The sequence below is a fragment of the Aedes albopictus genome, chromosome 1 (genome assembly GCF_035046485.1).
Source record: "Aedes albopictus strain Foshan chromosome 1, AalbF5, whole genome shotgun sequence".
Taxonomy (NCBI): Eukaryota; Metazoa; Arthropoda; class Insecta; order Diptera; family Culicidae; genus Aedes; species Aedes albopictus.
In genome coordinates this window covers 245,294,950-245,315,967 of record NC_085136.1, presented here as the reverse complement: position 1 = coordinate 245,315,967, position 21,018 = coordinate 245,294,950, and the positions used below count along the sequence as shown (strand labels likewise).

The window sequence follows — 21,018 nt, the reverse complement described above, 5'->3', positions numbered from 1 at the left end:
TTCATGTCATCGACCAAAAGTTTGGGGTCACCCCTCAATATTATGTATCAGCCAAAAGTTTGGGGTCACTTTCGTAAAACATGGAAAAGTGAAAAGTGATGATATTTTCGTCATCTATAGTTCAATTTTAATTCTTTTTTACTCATTTCAAAGATAATTAACTAAATTTACGTTTGATGTCTTTAACTTAACGTATTTAACGATTTTTGTATATAAAATGTTATGTAAAGTTAACACATTTCACCACACTTCAAAAAATGAGGCAACTTTACGTTAAGTTTTGGTATGTAAATTTCAACAAATATGTGTGGTTCAATGTCTATGCAGTAAGTATCATTAATTTTGTTTCAAATAAGCCAAGAAGAATTAAAATTGAATGAAAGATGACAAAGATATCAACAAATCACTTTTCCATGTTTTACGATAGTGACCCCAAACTTTTGGCCGATATATCATTTTGAGGGGTGACCCCAAACTTTTGGTCGATGACATCAAGGATTAATTTACTTAATAACTTTTTCTTCTAGATTTTTTAGCTAAATTCTGTAAAAAGCAGTTGAAAGCTTATAGAAAATGGGTTATATTACCGCTTGTTCCTTTTTGGACCACCCTAATGAAAACCGAATTCTCAAAGCGGGCAATATAAATTTTGCAACAGCTTGAAACTATTTTTATTATTCAATTAAACAAGCAGAGTAAACAAGTTCAAACATTATTAATTTTCTTTTCAGCTATAACTACTATCTAGTTACATTTAATAGTTTTCTTCTAATGTCCTGCTTTTTCCTAACAGGTATGGCGGCTCACGGTCGGGTGCCTTCTCGAATCCTAATCAACCTAAATTAAATGATTTTAGGTTCACGTATTTGTTTGCCACAATCACAATCACAATCTTACCTAGGAATTTACTTTGAAACCCGCAGTTTCTCAGAAACTACGCCCTTTTTCACTAATCGCGAAACACTCGAAATATTTTCAATTTTACTTTACTTCTTGCTTCAATTAATCTTTACCATTTTATGATCTTTCTTCCTTCTGTTTTTGTTTGTATTTACAATTCGTCTACTCACTTACTCTCGCAACATACTCACTGACGTCTATGCTCAGCGCACGGTTCATCCATCCACCGATGTTGTCGCGTCCGGTGTGGACAACATGTTGCACCCTGGTTGCGCTGTCGAAGAGTGGTACTGAGCTGTGCTAACACCGCTCTCATCTTAAAATTTGGTCGACCCAATTTCCAGCGACACTGCCGTACGTTTGACTTCATTTTTTAGAAAATTTGGCAACTTTGGATTGAGTTTACATACAAAACTTTTCTGAAAAAGTTTCTTTTAAATCATGTTCAAAGTTTCTTTGACTTATTATCCTTTGAATGAGACCTAGAGTTTTGAAATCGGACGCAAATTGGCGAAGATATGGGCCTAAAAAAATGACATGGTTTTGAGGGGGTGACCCCAAACTTTTGATCGGGAGTGTATATTAATGTATACAGTATATTTCTCCGTTCGTCACTACTTGTTCCCCGATTTACTTCATGTACTAAACAAATGTATTTCTTTCTTTTCAGGTGAGTCCAGTGCCCTACTATTCTGACTGTTCTCTTCGTTACTTCAACATTGCCGTAAGTTTATCCGGTTTCAAGTAACATTTTGATTTACTGACACGTAATTCATGAGAAATTTTGCATAGCTCAGCTGTTGAATACAGGCGAGGGCTTCATAGTTTGCTCAATTCTTGGTACGGTTTAGGATCATTTTAGATTGCTCTTAGTTTGGTGAGCTCGTTTCATACTATTATTTCGAACAGTAATGATATTGATCCACTACAACTTTGAAAGTGATGTAAAGTTATTCTTACAATTTTCTTTTATGCATGTGTCTATCGCGTGGCAGGCACAAATACATTCTATGTTCAGAGAAGTTCAAAAAATTGTCATTATGAAAAGTTCCTGAACCGTTCCGGAATCAAAATCGGACACTATCAATAGTTATCGTGCATGATAATGCATCCCTAACAAAGAAGAACGATTCGCCCTTCAATTTTTCAACATCGCATCGAATCACCAGCGCTGTTCAGTTGCCCATCTGCTCCCCGTAACACAACCAAGTAATGACATTTTCTCGTCTAGTCACGTGAGAAAATTACATCTTGTAACTTTCTTCATTCTTTTCCGTCACCACCTGTTTACCCCTACCCTTGATTCTCTTAGCCCATTTACAACAGACGGTTGATCCACACCCGGGAAGGTGGCTAACCTTCCACCTCGTAAAACCCTCTCGTGTTGTCGCCTTTGCTGCCGCCTGGTAGTGGTGGTGGTGGTGTTGGTAGATGGATGTCATGTCGAGTCGATTGTTTCATTTTTCGCTTTTTTTTTCTTCTTCATTTCGCGCTACTGTCACACCATAACTTTGACGACACTTTTTACACTGCTGACTGTCTGGCATGGTGGCAAGGCGCGACGTAACGTGTAATTCCCAAGGCAACTCGAACGGAAAGTACATTATACTGCTTCCGATAAGGGTACGACCAGATATAGTAATTGAATTGCCATTTCATAAATAAAGTGTTTTTTGATCTTCAAACCATGGGGGATAGTCTGGTCAACAGACATCTGAACATGAAGGTCCAGGTGGTGTGGGATTAGGGCTGTCTTCTATAACAAAAGTAAAAGGCAGGACTACTTTTCCATCGACCCACTAAACAAAACCTTTCCTCTGTCCGGAACCACCGAGAAGGCATTGCTTCAGACAGGGAGTCTAGTGCCAGGGATGGCATTCACCATTTGCAAAGAGTTACATTCACTTGCTACTATCTCAGTTCATAAGCATGCTATCAAAAAATAATGTATGGATGACTTTTACCTTGTAGTTTTATCTGAAAGTTTGCCGAATATCATAAGGGTCTCACACGCATGCTTAACTTGTGAGCGAGCTGTGAAAGCAACTCTCCATGCCGTGAATGTAATTTACAACTGAACTGAGATAGTAGCAAGTGAATGTAACTCTTTGCAAATGGTGAACAAGGAATTGGCATCCCTATCCCACCAATGCAATGTTTTCGTAGCCAGCATAACAGCGGCTCAAGCGTAGGGCTCAAGCTGACAACCTATCTCTCAACACAGCAGCATAATTTTAATGCGGGGTAAGAAAACAAGAAGACCATAACAGTCCCCTGATGGTGAATGCCATCCCTGTCTAGTGCACATCGCACCCTCAAGGTTAACTGCGTAGCCTGCAGCAACAAACATCGATGACTCGCAGTGGGGAGTCCATCAAGGTAGCATGCTGGCGCTTACAGTTTCCCGAGTTCTCCTCACCACTCCTCTTTGTACACAGACGACGGGCAGGGTCAACCATCACGCCCGCGTTCGACTGTTCTGCAAGCACCAAAAACTGATACTTGCGTGCAACGCGATTTGACCTGCCGAGGGCTCAGGCCCTATCAGCTAGCACCAGAAGGAGTTGCACGTTGCAGACAGTAGGCCTCCACCTGCCCTGGCCCTTACCGGGAATTCCTTTTCAACCGTGGGCTCGGATCCAATCCAGTCTTCCAAATTTCTTTTGCATTGCGTTGCTTTGATTCGAAAAACAAGGAGCAGGAGAATGCATGCTCCTGATTTCTCAAATCAAGAATGCATTGATCTGCTCCAATCATTTGGTAAAAATTCTGCATCATTGATCTAAATCATTTGTTAACTCCTTCTTCTGGGACGGCTCGCCCCGAGAGCTAACAAACATGCATGGTAGGCCTAGCAACGGTTCACATTCCATGGCGAGCTCACAAAGGGTTGCCGCGACTGAAAATGTTTGTCGTCGTCAGTCTGTCAGATGTAACGGTGGTAGTTGAATCTTGGGTTCAATTCCTTGTTAAATTCTGATGTTGCAAAGATGCTCTAAACTTCTTTTCATTTTCAGAATTTGCACTTCACAGCGATGTAAGCATGGAGCTAGACTTGAAGAAATGCCACGGTGATAATGATGGTGTCAGAAACCTTGAAATTACTAGATCACTTTCATCGACAGTGTTCATTTGTAGTGTAATTCTGCCTGTACCTAAATTGGCTTATTTCATGGAAGCACATCTTATGAATTTCAGAGTATTTTTCATTTCATGTCTGATGATAGATTAATCTAAGGATATGGCCTCTTCCAACACCCAATGTACTCACATTGATCTTTCTGATAAGGTCTAACCCTGCCTCAAACATAGTTTAACTTGTTCCTCCCCTGGACACAGAATCAATTTCATATCTCAACCCATTAACATTAGATATGAGCATATGAGTCAATTGGCCAGTATCCATCGGGTCACTCAAAATACGTGGTTCAATGTCACACACACAGTTGGGTTTTGGCCAGATTCAGTTCCAGCAACTTACTTCAGATAAAAAAGACGTGTACGTCGTGGCGCCGGCCATCCAGTGTGGAATCGGTGTGAAGTTTCCCAAGCCATCAATGACAAAATATTTAAAAAAAATAGGGATTGGTGAAGGAGCAATGTGCCCAAGCTCTGGTAGAGTCAGTTTTTAGTTATCATACCGTTCCAATAAGCATTGGCGTGTCGGGATGGCATTCCATTTACTTGCAGTTTGTCCAGATATAGATTCTTTTTAGGGATACTGAGGCCACATGAGTTGAAAAATACATTTATTTATCTTGTTATAAAAAAATAGTATTTACAAGAATTTGTTTGCTCCAAACATTCTGCCGTAATAACATATACCTACGCCCTAGACCTACGCGTTTGATGAAGGTCAAATGATTTGAATCAATGATGCACTATTTTCGATCAAGTGAGCACAGGAGCAATAAAATGCGAAGATTTGAAGTGATCTCAAAGCAAGGATGTTTTTCAAAGCATGCTTTTTAAAACTCGCGCTCGCAATGATGATCTTTGAAGACTGATCCAATCCAGTAGATCGACGCCACGACAGCAACGCTAACGCCGCAATAGTTGTGAAGGCTGTTTAACAGGCATAACCAATGTAGCTACCGAAGGTGAGCTTATCGTCGATCATCACGCCTAAGTGTTTGACGGAACGCTTCGAAGTGATAGTGCAATCCCCTACACTGTACGCCGCTTGCTGCTCTGACTTTCGGTTGTTCACAACCACTACCTCAGTTTTGTTGTGAACCAATTCCAGTTTCCTGGATCTCATACATGCCTCCACTCCACAACCGCGATCGAGTAGGCATTAATCAATTCCACTTCTTCGATCGATTCACCTTAGACCTCCAGCGTAATGTCGTCAACAAAGCCGACGATCTCCTTTCCCACCGGGGACTCTAACCTCAACACCTCGTCGTACATGACATTCCATAACACCGGACCCAGGATGGAACCTTGTGGGACTCCTGAGGTTATGTGAAAGTACTTCCGACCCACCTCCGTGGCATAAACTAGTTCTCGATTCTGGAAGTAACTTCCGAGAACCTTGTACAGGTATTCGAGTATCCCCCGAAGCAAAAGCGCATCGGCAATAGCTGCCCAACTGGCGCTATTGAACGCATTGCTCACATCCAGTTGTCACTACTGCACAGTAGCGGATCCCCCTTCTCTTACACTGGAGCGCTATCTTAGCGGTTCTTTTTCCGGAAGCTAACTGTAGTAGCCCTTCCGGAAGCAAACTGATTGCTCCATTTGCTGGAGCGACCATTTACACCCACGGTGTGCCTTAAGGACAGACTTGTTAGAATCCCAAAATGGCCGCCACAATGGCCGACTTTGGCATCTACTCACGATTTCGAAAGCACAAATCTCTTCGTAAACAAATCCAGCGCACCTGATCATCTTATTCGAAGCTTATTACAAGTGAGCAAGAACAGAATAATAGAATGCACTGTTGTTTGAAGCTTGCTTCTTGAGATTCGTGCCTGAAGTTCTGATGCACTGTTAAAGCGGGATTTCAAGACGTTTTTCCTTAACTTTCTATTGAGGATGATCTTATCATGCACCTTCCCCGTCGTGTCTATCAAGCATATCGGTCTATATGCCGACGGGTCTCCGGGTGGTTTCCTCGCTTTTGGCAATAGAACCACGCTCTGCCGCTACCAAACCTCTGGGTAACCTCCCTCGTCCAGGCATTTCTACATAGCAGACCTGAACATCTCGAGAATCTCGGCAATAGCTACTTTTGAGGCAAGGTTCGGAATTCCGCCCGGACCTGGGGCCTTACCTACGCTACGAAACTTTGCTATCCCCCCAAGTTCCACATCGTTGACCCTACGAAAGAGGCCATGATCCATGACGTGGACTTAAACGGACTTGTTTGCGTCCTCCACAGGTAGCTGTACCAACCCAGACAACCAATTTGCACGTAATGAAGTTTATGTTCATGTTATAAGTACTTTTATGCGTTAAAATTACATCGCTTAATATGCAGCAAAAGTGCATTGACGGAACAGTAATATTATGCGAAGCACCGTGTGCACTATTGCGACGTTATTCAGCATCTTATGCGACTTAATAATTAAAAAAACAAATTCTTGTCAGCTCGATATCGAAATAATGACCTCTGGATTGCCGAGCCGCACTTCACACATAACACGAAACGCTACTTATGAAACAAGCTGATTAATTATCATGATATTCTAACTCACATCAGTGTTTGTGCACGTGATTCACTTGCGCTCTAGGTGGATGGTAGGCTAAAACGTCGAAGCACCATTTCCCGCACAGTTTTCACTGCCCCTCTCTGGCTAGCGCCTCCCATTGTTGGTTATCAGGCCAAACAAATAATGATGACTTTGCAACCATAATTCTGGCTTTTCACTTTCTGGTAGCTTTTTGGCACTGCATCCACAGTCCAACAGAAACTCTTTAATTGTTATCACATATAAAATCGCGTTATGTCAACATAAACGAATTTATTTGTACTTTTACACGATTTCATCCATACACCAATGCGAGGTAAACTGACACAACAAGAAAAGTACCCAGCGAAGTCGTATAATCATCGCAGTACTCAATTATGCGAATTCATTTAACACTTTGCGAGTTTGCTCGCATGCTTTTACGAATAAGTAAAGTTCATCGCAATAAAACATCAGAATATGGTACGATACGAATGTACTCATACCTTATAAAAGTTGATTTGTATTCTTAGGCGCCGTCCACAAATTACGTAACGCTCTAGGGGGAGGGGGGAGTACGGCCGAGCGTTACAGCCCATACAAAAATTTTGGGGTTTTCATACAAAAAAGCGTTACGGAGGGGGGAGGGGGGTCGAAAAATGTCAATTTTAGCGTTACGTAATAAATGGATGCTGCCTTATATGACTTCACCTGATACATCGTAATAAGTTCAAAAAATAACATCATATGCGATGAAAATTGTCAGTCAGCCGTACATATGCGATAGTGACTTAAAATAGTACTTTATACGATGTACAGCGTGGTTTCTTATACGACTCCTGGTTGTCTGGGAAAGCTACCTGTGTCCCTGCCGAGCCCTTCCGTAGCCGAACGGCTGTGGTGGCTACCTGCATTTCGCACTGTTGCCGCAGTGCCGTGACGATCGCATCCGCTTCGGTGATCTCGTCTAGGTTCCTCATCTTCAGAGTCGCCTCCGCTGTGAGTGCTCTCAGCTCGACCCCTTCGCCAAGGAACTTTTCCGCCAGACTGTTGTAGGCGGCGCCTTTGTGTTCCTTGTCGTGCTCGATCTCGAGGGTCATTTCATCCATACGAGTACGTCTGATACTGCGCACGTCGCCAGGGATATGCATGACGAGCATGAGCTTGGTGTCGCTTCGCATCGCCTTCAAGACGTTCGAGTACTTGAACTGTTTGCTCTTGATGACGTGTGAGTCACCTTTCTCACGCTTGCCACCTACTCTTTTATGCCATAGTTTGGCATCCCCAGCTTCAGCCGCAGGGCTTTGTCTTTTTTCTTCTTCCGCTCGACCTTCGTCCAAGGGGTCCTGCCCTTGGTTGACCCTACTTTGTGGTTCTGAGGGCCTACCAACGGTCGCAACCGCTTGTTCCCGTCCTTCTGTAACGGCCCAGCCTTTTGAGGCCCACCCTTCCCAGCTTTCCTGGACACCTGGCTGGGGTCCGACTTTCCGGCATTATTGGCGACCTTCGGGGTTAATATTAGCCTGGCCTTGCGGGCACCACCAAACAGCTGACGGCTGCCTCACCCGCTTCTGCGAGTGCTTATCACGAGCAGTCGCATCCACCACACCAAGCGAAGCCCTCCATCTGGGTAGACCTTTTCTTTCACAGGTTCCGCTGCTGCTGCAGTCTTCTCGAGTCTCGTGTATTCCTGCTTGGCATCGTCCATCGACTTACGGAGTCACAACAGGGCCGTTTTCAGGTCCTTACTCATGTTGTACTTCGTAGACGCAAAGTCGATGGTCTAGCCAAGCTGCTGCTCAGCCACCTCGATTGCGGCCAGACCTTTTCTTTTCTGGTCGATGGCCCTCAACAACCACGCTCTGTCTACTATCTCCTACCTCCTCATCTCTCCTTAACGGAGACCTAGCCAATCCACTTATTGCGAAGGGGGTAGTCTCACCACTACTTGTCCCACTAGATTTTTGAATTTTAGGTAAACTCATTTTTGGATCCCACGAGTAGCACGGGAACAAAGATCCTTGCATTAACGCGGTAAGGTACGAAATACTGTGCGGGATGCCCAGGTACCCCACAGGCTCGAAACTACGCGGCTGACACGCAAGCGGGGGGTTCGTCAGGCCCCGGTACTGTAATCCCTGCTGTCCCACATAGGGCCCATTCATAAACTACGTTGACTTTTTGGGGGAGAAGGTGGGGGGTTGTCTGGCCAAAGTCTACGCTCCATACAAATTTCAAGATTTTTGTATGGACGAAAGCATGCGAGGGGGAAATTTGTCATGCGGTGGCTGTCCATCACATCCCATCAAGTTTCTTCTGGAAAGTTACCACAGTTCCAACCGTTTCCAAGATTTAGATCACCCAAATGCCAGTTGACTTCTTTTGTAGTAATCACTCCTACAAAATGTGACCTATAATTTTCAGAAGTCGACCTTCCGTTTCCACCACCTCCCATTTGATCCAGCGCATACAACTTGTCAGTGTGCAGTGCACCAATTACCGACATGCTTCCTACTCAAGCCAGTGAGTGCATTAAAAATTAACTTGTCAGCCATGACTGGCACAAAAAAAACTGACACGAAGCAGTAAAACCACCCAGACATACATACATAAACATATGAGTGTAACGTAATTTCGTGTAGTACCTCGCTCCTGTGGCATAAACAGCAGTCAACGAAACAAAATGCTTCACTCCGCAAAGCCAAACCACCCCATTATTGTGCTGGCTAGCGGGATGGGATGGTGACAAGTCGGATCGGAAGATAATGCGACAACTGGGAAGAAAGTTTTCCCTCACACCACACTTTCCTGGTTTAGCCTGGTCGCCGTTCACAGACGCCACAGGCGAGCTTGCACCGTCGCGTCATCGTTGGTCGCTGTCAGTCCCCAAACTGTCAACATGTAGACGAATGGCAGACATTAGCATTGCACCATGCATAGCTAGATGAGACATTGTTGTCTCATACCGACGACCGACGGCTGCTGGCTCTATGGCAATGACTAAATAGTGACCGTATATCTACAATCCCGATCAAAAGTTTGGGGTCACCTTCTCAAAAGTGTGGTGTGGAACTGGTGTGATGGTTAGAACACTTGACTGTCACGCCGACGACCTGTTATCGAATTCCACTCCCGACAAACTCACAAAATGTGGGTTCTTCCTTCGGAAGGGAAGTAAAGCGTGGGTCCCAAGATGAACTAGCCTAGGGCTAAAAATCTCGTTAATACAGATAAAAAAAAACCTTCTCAAAAGCAAGAAGTTTTTTAAGACCATTTCTCAGTTACTTTTCGTACGATTCCAAAAACATAGGTCGTAGGCTGATAGGAAAGAGGGGAAGGCGGATTGCTTCTGCAAACTTGAGCGTCTGTTCATGTTAGGGGCGGCTGATCAACGTCCGAGTGCCAGGGAAGGACTCTTAGCTCAACAGTGCACTATGGTCCTTCGGAAAGTAGGGAGTTGATGTCAGGCCCTACAAGCCAGCCGTAAAATAACATTGTAACGGAAAATCATCAACAGAATAATGCGAACCGAGACCAACGACAACGACCTCAGCGAACAAAAAGGACTTGCGATTGGAAACTCGGTACGTGGAACTGCCACTCTCATTGATTGATTTATCTTTATTAAAAAGACTTTCAGCCCTTGGCTGGCTCGTCTCTAATACCGCTCTCAATTTCATTGGGAGCACCCGCATACTCGCTGATCTACTGAAGGACCGCGGGTTCGGCATCGTAGCGCTGCAGGAGGTGTATTGGACAGGATCCATGGCGCGGACGTTTAGAGGTAATCATACCATCTGCCAGAGTTGCGGCAACATACGTGAGCTGGGAACAGCTTTTATCGTGATGGGCGAAATGCAGAGGCGCGTGATCGATTGGTGGCCGATCGACGGAAGAATGTGCAGGTTAAGGATCAAGAACCGATTCTTTAACTTCAACATAATCTACGTGCACAGCCCACACTCCGGAAGCACTACGGATGACAAAGATGCATTCTACGCGCAACTCGAACGCGAGCACAACCGACGTCAAGATGAACATAGAAGATCTAAACGCTCAGGTAGGTCTAGAAGGAGGAACTCAGACCAACGATAGGAAAGTTCAGCACCCACTAGCTGCCGAAATAAAACGGCATACGACTCATAGACTTCGACGCCTTCAAAAACATGGCAATTACGTAGCAATTTTTTCCAGCACAGCCTCCCTTATCATTACACTTGGAGATCACCACCGCAGACGGAATCACAAATCAATCACGTCCTGATTGACGGGCGGCACTTCTCCGACATTATCGACGTTAGGACGTATCGTGGCGCTAACATTGACTCCGACCACTACCTGATGGTACCGCGGTACAACCTAGAGCGACTGAAGCCACCGGATGTCGCCTCAGCATACGTTCAAAATCTTGACGCAGTGTTGTCAGACGGGGGCGAGCTCGATGTGGTTCCTTTAGAGGAGTGCTAGAGTACAGTAAAAGCAGTCGCAACCGAGACCACCATCGGGCACGTAGAAAGAAGTCGACGGAACGAATGGTTCGACGAAGAGTGCAGAACGGTTTTGGAGGAGAAGAACGCAGCATGGGCGGTAATTCTGCAGCAAGGAACCCGATAGAATGTGGAGCGATACAATGTGGAAGCAGCACTTCGATCAGCATCTGAATGGGGTGGAGAACGTAGGCACGGGGGACCACGGCAACGGAGCAAACGACGACGCCAGTGCAGCGGAGGACGGAAATGAACCAACTCTCACGCTGAGAGACGTTAAGGATGCCATTCACCAGCTCAAAACCAACAAAGCAGCTGGTAAGGATGGTATCGCAGCTGAACTCATCAAGATGACCACCTGTCTGTACCGGTTGATAGACAGGATCTGGGAAACCGAACAGCTACCGGAGGAGTGGAAGGAAGGGGTAATCTGCCCCATACACAAGAAAGGCGACCATTTGGAATGTGAGAACTTCAGGGTGATCACTATTTTGAATGCTGCCTACAAAGTGCTATCCCAAATCATCTTCCGTCATATGTTACCTAAAACGAATGAGTTCGTGGGAAGTTATAAAGCCGTCTTCATCGACGGCCGGTCGACAACGGACCAGATCTTCACCGTTCGGTAAATCCTCCAGAAATGCCGTGAATACCAGGTCCCAACGTATCACCTGTTCATCGGCAAACTCGCAAAATGCGAGTTTTTCCTTCGGAAGGGAAGTAAAGTGTGGCTCCCGAGACGAACTAGCCTTGGGCTAAAAATCTCGTTAATACAGATAAAAAACAGCCGGAAACGATTTTCACAAAATCCGGTCAATTTGTGTGCTTTGCGGACGACATGGACATTATTGCGAGAACATTTGGAACGGTGGCAGAGCTGTACACCCGCCTGAAACGCGAAGCAGCAAAGGTCGGACTGGTGGTGAATGCCTCAAAAACAAAGTACATGCTGGGCCCTGTAGCATAATCGGGCTAATAATATTAGCTACAAGTTACAAGTTACTAGTACTAATATTACAAGTGCTAATAATTTTTGTTGCATAAATGCTCAATTTTCCACTAATATTATTTGCACTTGTAATATTAGTGACCATGAAAATACAAGTTGTTTTTGTTCATTTACCTATCAAAATTCATCCGACCGTTTACTATTAATTTGAAATGGCAGTTGTTGTTTGTTTACTTTCTGCATTTTCCGATTAACATCCGGAATAGAGCTTCCAATCCCGGGACGGATTTCCGGGGAAATGAAATTTCCCGGGATTCCCGAGTCCCGGGAAACAAATTTTTGTATCCCGGGTTTCCCGAATTTCCCGGGATTTTTTTTCTGTTGTCAATTTTTTTGTGAAGTGTTAAATGACCAATTTAAAATTGCGAGTCAATGATTGATTTAGCTTCTTGATTAACGTTTGCCAAATCACATGACCTCTATGCAAATGTTATTTATGTTGATGTTATTTTATAATTGGAGCTTAACGGAAACCTAACGCAGATAACAACCTCTTCATTATATGAAGGCATTGAAACTGATTTCAACCGACAACGATTCTTCTTCTTTTCATGGATTCTTCTTCTTTGTGTATGGATTTAATCCTATAGTGCCAGCTGATCCACCAAAAACCCTTGCATGTAAGACGCTATACAGTCGGAGTTCTATTTTATAGCTGACTTTCTACAAGGTCGTAGTGACTGCCCAACTATTTAGGAACAAATCAATTTGAGCATTGCTACTAGATCATGGCACAACAACCTGATACAGCGCTTGCTAATTAGTCGATTAGATAACAGCACGTATTGAGCACTTATTGGGCTTCAATGAGTTTTTACCCTTGCAGATTTTCACTTTGATTTTAGAATCCCTCGTCTAAAGTTTTCATTTGTTTTTTTTTCTTTGGTAGGTCTCGTAAGTTATAGTTATTTTTTGTATCGAGTGTTATACTGTTATGTATTCTTTACTTGTGTTATTGTATCTATTCATTAAGTATGACAATGCGATTGTGAATTTTAGGAATAAATCTTAAGATTAAATTGAGCATCATTGGGTTTGTTTTTTTTTTCTTAATCACTTAACCTAATTTACAGCTCTTTTGTCCACTTGGGCACTATGTGAGCGATTCCAATTGAACGCTGCACTTACATTTTTGTACAGCGCCTACATGTATTCTATTCTAATTCAACTGTATCGAACTGGTGCCTTGTGCTGCTTCAACTTTTCTACCCTGTCCACGGTAGAATGATGAGCACGATGATGCTGGTGGTTGGCTGCTGTTCGTTTTCCAGTCCAATTGGGGGTCGTCCATTATGAGTTGCGGTTCGCCGATATCCAAATTCCGGGTCCGTTAGAGCTATATGCTCCGAAGAGGGTCACAGGTGCCAGCTGCTCTCGGGGGGAAGAGCAACTGACGAAAAATTGCAAGTGCCGGGGCTGGGTTCGAACCCATGACCATCCGCTTATGAAGCGAACGTGTGGACCACTGCGCCACGGGCCCCGACTTGGGGTTGTTGTACGCCTGTTGATGTACCCAACATTATCAATACATAATTAACTACTTATAGCAATACGTCCATGCACATAATTCAAATTAAAATTTTAATATATAATACTGGCTCAAATCGTACATAAAATGCATTGACTATAAAATACTTATAAACTCCTTATCGTGAAATTTTCTGAATTGTGCACAGTCTACAATAAGAAATAGGAAAATATGATATCTGATTAACGATTTTTAGCTAAAAATACAAAATTTTCCTTGTTTCCCGGGATCCCGGGAAATCCCGGGAAAATTTCACGGGAAGCCCTAATCCGGAAATAATTTCAATGATTCCGAAGTTTTTCATTCTCTATACAATACATGGAGAAGAGCATGTGCTGTTTGGATCATTTTCAGCCGCTCTGACAAAATATTTTTTTACAATGTATGGTATAATTATAATTACCAAAACAAAGTAACGCATTTTTTAAATTTTACTATTATTGTTTTATTATGACATTTTCACAGACAAATAGACGATCAAAATACCTAGATTTATCTACAGGTATTATGCTTCTTGTTAAAATCCGAAGTGATCTGATCTAATCTAGTGCTTGCACAGCCAGTATTGCATCCGAAGTGATCTGGGATGCAAAAATTGAGCTTTTACCGAAGACTACTTTATCACTTGATAATGTGGTCTTCGCTTTTACCTACTTCTATATGTCGCAACTCGATTCGGGTTAGTGTACAAACTAGGGTAGGTAATCAAAAGTTGAACCAAATTGCGGCTTTCTGAAGTAGCGCCAAATTTGAGTGATTTTTTCTCCCACATAAAAATTATTTACTACGGCAAAATCTTATGTACATGGGTATAAGCTTTCTGTTAAGTGGTAAAAAGTTTGTATTTGCACTGAATTTCATTGAAAAATTCTATTATTCGTCAACAATGATTTTATTTTATTATGAGCATCTGCCACAACAGCCAATTTCGTACTGAACGATAGAAAAACACATGGATCTGCTAATTCCCATAACTATTTTTCATTAGGCAGTGGAATTTCAACTAAGAATGTTCTAAACTCTTCAGGAACATGGAAACTAAATTTGGAATTTTTCATCCCCCAAGAGTAAACAAAACAACCACTAGCGCAGTCTGCAGGCCAACACTGGAAGCTCGCCCCCGTTTAGTAGTTAAAATTTAGATTACAAATGGTTCAACTTAAGATAACATTCTCCAAGTAAGAATTACTTAAATTTGATAATTTTATGACAAATAATGCGGAATATTATTCAGTTGGTCGATTCTAAATAAGCTTTTATTTGACGTGTTCACATATTGCGTGTGATACAATGCATGAGCTATACGAGTGCACTGAAAATGTGCTTTCTCTGGGGGAAATGGTTGAAATCAAAGAGATTTTTCAATTGCCTGTTTTCCATGACAAAAACGCTTTTTTTCAATGCTTTTAAAGTCCATGTTATCAGGTTATATTACGGAAAGGTGTTAAACATCTTTTTCGGGACAATATTTGCCTAAAAAGTACGTCGTTTTAATGAATTTCGAAATGGTTCAAATTAAGATTACAGTTTGTCTAGTTCAAAGTTTGATTTCTTACCCTACATTCGGGTTAGTAATACAAAATAACGTACACATCAACGCAATTATCTCTTCGATGAGTTTCTACTACATATTGCCAAACTTAATGGTTGAAAACTGGAATTAAGGTTGACATGTTAGATAAATAATATCTTTTGAGTTCATCAAAGTGGTAAATCGATATATTCAAAACTAAATATGACTTCTTCAATATTTAATATTAACTTGTAAATTATTTTACAAGACCTTTGAGACTTGTAGTCAAAAGTACAAGTCATAGCTAACATGTTATACTTAGTTTGTTTATGCAACATACACTTGTAAATTCTACTAATAATATTAGTCCAACCGACTTGTAATATTAGACTAGTAACTTGTACTTGTAGAATTTTTATGCAACAGGAAATTATAAGTTACAAGCTACACAGATAAAAATAATGACATTTACACGTCATGTAAACTTAATTTTAGTAATGTAAACTTAATGTTATGATGGTTTACATGATATATCATGTAAATTTACGTTATATGTCATGTAAAAACTCAGAGTCGTGTTGAATTACATGACATATAATGGAAGTTTACATGATGTTTCATGAATTTTACATGATATGTCATGTAAACTTCTGTGATATCCCACGCTCCAATTATGTGCATCATATGTCACAGAACTTTACACTCTTTTTTCGATCTGTGTACATGACTAATATCAATATTATAAGTAAAATTTTCATTATGCTACAGGCCCCTGGTAGGCGGAACCGAACACGACCAGATCCGTCTGGGCAGTAATGTTACGATAGACGAAGATACCTTCGAGGTGATGGAGGAATTCGTCTACCTCGGATCCTTACTGACGGCTGACAACAACGTTAGCCGTGAAATTCGGAGGCGCATCATCAGCGGAAGTCGGGCCAACTACGGGCTTCAGGAGAAACTGCGGTCGAAAAAGATTCACCCACGCACCAAATGCACCATGTACAAAACGCTAATAAGACCGGTGGTCCTCTAGGGACACGAGACATGGACCATGCTCGAGGAGGACCTGCAAGCACTCGGAGTTTTCGAGCGACGCGTGCTACGGACGATCTTCGGCGGCGTGCAGGAGAACGGTGTGTGGCAGCGAAGGATGAACCACGAGCTCGCTGCGCTTTACGCAAGCCAACATCCTGAGAGTGGCCAAAGCTGGAAGGATATGGTGGGCGGGACATGTTGCAAGAATGCAGGACAACAACCCTGCGAAATTGGTGTTTGCTAATCATTTGGTTGGTACAAGAAGGCATGGAGCGCAGAAAGAACGTTGTGCGGATCAGGTGGAGCTTAATCTGGCCAGCGTTGGGCGTGACCGACGGTGAAGAGGTGCAGCTTCAAATCGAGTATTATTGCAACAATTTGTTGATTCAGTGTTGTCATGATCTAATTCTAAATCTAATTGAACTAGAAAAGTTAAATATTACTCGGATTTCCATGAAATTTTGCTTAACAAGATCTTCTTAAGCCAAGTTTTAACATGTCCTTCTAAAAGTTACTCTCTACCATCATATCTTCACTATTCTCATTGATGGCAATCACCGTCAAGCGCGATAGAAGTTGACAATCAGAATAATTCCACAATCATCGATTTAATCAGCCCACTTCCTTCCTTTCGGTAGATCAATGGATGACGACAACGACGACTACGCTAGCCGTAGCAGCAGCTTAGCGTATCCTGCCAGGTTCTCATCAACCATGACCTGCCTATACCGTCGTCGGCGGGTGTAGCTTTTCCCACCCCACCCCTATCGCAAGGTAGAATTTTCACCTGAGCTCCCAGTCGCAGTCAGTCGTTTCTCCGACGACAAGCCAGGAAGCTCTCTCGCTCTCACAGGTGTACCTACTCTCATGAGTATTTATGTCTCTCGTGCAGGTACGGCGATAAACGGAGGTGTAGTAAAATCCTCATCCCACTCGATATTTCATTCAGTAGACGTTGAGTGCCAGGGTCGTCAGTCACCAACACACTGGTGAAGGAAATACGGGAGACAATCGGGTGAATGAAAAGCAGACTTTTCACGACGACGGTTCACGGTTGTAGTCGTGACGGACGGTTGCCATTTCCACCGGATGTGTGAGTGTGGCTCGGTGGAGCGAAAAATACTCGCACTCGTATATTTTCCTCGGTGCGATAGCATAAGCAACCCCATAATATGATACTTTTATGTGAGTAATGGAAAGGAACCTACCTATGATTTGTCACGTGTGTGTCATGTGTGTGATGGCTGGTCGGGAAAATTTTCCCATACGTCCCACCATAGTGACCGTGTGTGCGTGATTTTACATACTGACACAGTTTCCCACGGTTTAATGAAGCGGAGTTGAGGCATTATCAATATTACAGGAAGAGTACATGGCGACGTCTTTGAAAGCGGGGCCACAGCTTTTTTTATAAGTTCGAAATCGTGTGACTAAATAGCTCAACGTTCAGTTGACAAGCTTAATGTTCAATCAAAGAAAAAATAAAGCATACCATTCATAAATTCTTGTATCGTGAAATGGAGTAACATTGATAGATTTTCTGCATGATTTTTACAGTGTTTTTACTAGTTCCATATTTACAAAAACAAGGTATTGTTAAATAGGGTAACTTAGTTATAAAGTGAAAGTTGGTTAGGAAATGTCCATAAATTTCGTCACGCTTTCAGGGGGAGGGGGGTTCAGCAAAGTGTGACAACCCATACAAAAATTCCAGAGGTCTCATACAAAAATTGTGACATAGGGGGGAGGGGGTGGGTTGAAAATGGGCAATTTTTGCGTGACGTAATTTATGGACGCTCCACTACATGTTTTATGTTAAACGATCACTTTGCTTCAATAATAATAAACTTTTTAATAAGCCGTTTCTTCTTGGCTGACTAATCTTTGTGTAAATCTAAACCTGGCTGAGGAAATTCCATCTAATTGCTCCACAAATACTTTCTTGAATTCTTTTAGAAATTACTACAAAGACGTTCTCGAGAAACTTCAGCTTTCTTTTTTTTATTTCTTTTAATTCTAGTAATTAGAAATTTCTTCTGAAATTACTGCTGGGAATTATTTCGTTCCTTCTGCAAATACCCCAGAGATGTCTTTTAGGGATCTAGATTTCTTAATGATTTTTGTGCTGAACTTCTTCAAGAAGTTCTTCAGAGGTTCCTTTAGGATTCCTATAGGAGTTTGGCCTTTGGATCCACAAACTCACGTATATGTAGAGATTTTCAGAAGAAACCTTTAAAGGATTGGCATGAGGATTTGCAAAAGGTACTCGTTTTGAGTATCTAAACAGAAATCAGGCCAAACATTTCAATAGGTCCTATCTGCATTTGAGAGGCTCTGTTTGTTCTCTTTCTCTTTCAATTATTGCAATGTAATGGTACACTTTTCAACTACTTTTGCAATACAAATCAAAAGACGATTGTTTTGACCATCGTTCAATGCAAGGAGACAATCATAATACAGATATTAACGAAAGAGAGGGAAACCAAAGAGAGCCTCTCTTCTGCAGATAGGACATTTAGACATGTTTGGCCTGAAATGTTACATGATTCATAGAAGCTTCTGGAATATTCTTGGAAGGGACCAGTGAAGCGAATTGTCAGACAAAAGTGGCACAAAACAAGCAACAAATAAGGCGCGGCGATTACTCATTATCCCAACTGGTAACAAATAAGGGGCCATCCATAAGCCACGTCATCATGTTGAGGGGTTGCGATCAAAGACCACGGTCCATACAAATTATTTTTTTGTTGTAGAGGGAATTCGGTAAAAGCTCTAGGACCAACCCAAGATCGAATTTCCAGAATAAGTTACTGCTCAAGTAACATTTTCATGGCATATTAGTCTCGCAGAGGTTATTAGCACCGTGATAAAGCATTATAGCTTCTATTTTGGTTTAATGATGGTTCTAAGAACCTCTTCTAGTCTTTCTAACTAAAAAATGTTACTTGGATGCAGGAATCCCAGTATGTACAAGCTTCTGGATAAATTCTTGGGCGAGTTGAAAAAGGATTTCTCAGAAAAATCACAGAAGGAACTCCTGATAAAATTTTAGAAAAACTTTTAGAATTACTGGGCAAGCAAAAGTTCCTTCTGAAAGAATAGGGTATATCGCCAATTATAGCACACCTTAAAAACTCGACAATTGTTGCACACCTCATGCTTCTCTTATGAGGTGTGCAATAATTGGCGATTTACCCTATTTGGATAAATTTCGGTTTTTGAAAAATAATTTATTGAAATTCATAAACTTCTAAAGAAAACCTCAAAGGAACTCCCAGAAGAATTTCAGACGGATCATCTGGGCGAATCTAAATAGCAACTCTTGAAGGCATTTAAAGTAGAGTTCCTGATTACACCCCAGAATTAGTTCCATAATAAATTCCGATTCCTGGTGGAACTCCTGATATATAAAGGCTTACTTAACTTATCGATTAGACTAAGGCCTGAGTGTACTCTGCCGTATGTAGCAGTCGTCTCAATTCGACCCGGTCCATGGTTGTGCTTCTTGTACTCTGCGAAGGGTCTGCAGTTCATCCTACAAATTAAAAAGACGCACAGCAAAAAAAAACTTGTGATATCACATCATTTTCGTTGCACATCATTCGCGTCGTAAAAGTGATATATGTACAAATTACATCCTTTCCACGCAATTTCAGCTGCCGCCGCTTGTAGGTTGGTCTAGCAATCGCTAGAACCGGAACGATAGATGAATCTTATTTAAGTAATATATTTCCATGAACTCGTACGCTGATCCGTTAATTATGAGGCATATCCCTCACCTCTCGGCTATTTTTCCAAATTGGAAGGTAGATAATTAATATCATACTGCTTCTAAGGACTGTTCAATTTATAAAACGGACAACTTTACAAGGCTATAAAAAGAAGACGCGTAGTTCAAATTTAACCAATCGAATAAAAATAGTTTTATTTTATAGAAAATCGGCCAGGTGTTGAAAAAGGTGAATTTTTCGATTGCTGAAAATTGAAAATATGTATTAAATTACTGTTCACACATGGTATATCGTTTTTAATACCAGAAAAGTATGTGCCATGCTGCAGCAGCATGAGTAATAAACATTCTGGCAAAATTTAAACTCAATTGGAAAATTAAGTGTTCAGATATTAAAGTCTCAAGTTAGATTCGATTTTTTGAATAAAATTCATTTGTGAAGCAAAAAGTTCATGAAAATATTAAATAATCATTTTTTTATGCATCCAGTCGAAAGTGGGAATAATGTGGTTTTAAATGCAGAAAACTGCTTCTTAATGGCATTGCTGATTTGGTTACTGTGCGCCATTACAGATACAGTAATCAAAACAGTTTCGTTCTTTGATGGTTCTTCCAAATAACAATGCTACCTAATGCAAATTTTGCATAACAATGATGCTGGAAAAAAAAAACTTTGCATCCGATTATTAATAAATAAGGTGTACAATAACATAGGACCAACTTTGTTGGAAATATATAATAACAAGATTCGCTAGAGTCGAAAATCTGCATCAATGGAGCAAAAAGTATGAAATTTTTTAATATGACCATCTTTATGGATTAAATTTTTGATGAAAAATGCAATTAATAGTTAATTTTTCTTATGTATCATTCAGAGAGCAATATTCTACTACCCTGGACAAATTTTTAGCCGAATCCGTGATGCTATTGCATCACAGGACTCAAATGAACATTTTTTAATAATTTCTATGAAAACAAGGCAACTTACTATATCAAGCTGGAGCCTGCTTGGTGCATTATTACTGATCAACTATTGAGCTTTACCTTTAGTAGAATAGTGTAAGCTTCCAATTCATTAAAAACTTCATGAAAATGTGCATGTTAAGTATGTGCAAAGTTATGTCGAATCTTGAGAAAT

General features: G+C 41.6%; 1 protein-coding gene across 5 annotated transcripts in view; it reads left to right on the top strand.

The window, feature by feature from the left end:
• Window positions 1–21,018, top strand: part of LOC109411862 (rho GTPase-activating protein 100F) — a 293,033-nt gene that overhangs the window by 166,204 nt on the left and 105,811 nt on the right. The gene's annotated exons all lie outside the window — the stretch shown is intronic.